This window comes from Morone saxatilis, unplaced genomic scaffold (assembly GCF_004916995.1).
Source record: "Morone saxatilis isolate NCDOM2014 unplaced genomic scaffold, NCSU_SB_2.0 Contig22, whole genome shotgun sequence".
Lineage (NCBI taxonomy): Eukaryota > Metazoa > Chordata > Actinopteri > Moronidae > Morone > Morone saxatilis.
Genome location: NW_023339785.1, coordinates 20,886,743 through 20,887,103, shown reverse-complemented (window position 1 = coordinate 20,887,103; position 361 = coordinate 20,886,743).

The following is a 361-nucleotide window of genomic DNA, read 5'->3' as shown; positions in this document are numbered from 1 at the left end:
GTGATGCTGCTTCAAAGACCTTTTCAGATCCCTCCTCCCCAAAATCAGCGTGCATCACACTCTCATGATCCTTGCCCCACCACACACACACTTTTGGCAATCACATGTGGCTTTGAGACAAGGGTGACAAATGAGTCTTTCCTGTGAGTATCAGCTTCTAAAGCTACCTTCGCTCTCCCATAGCACTGCCTGTCTGCCGGTCTTCATCATCTCAGTTTGGCTCACCTCAGGGAAATGTAATAATTTCATGCTGAAGGAGCTCTGGTTGGGTGGTTGGTGGTGGTTAGGCTATTCATATGTTTGTAAAGCCTTACATAACTTCTTAACTACTTTTTAGCTAGTGTGGCACCATTAAAACCTA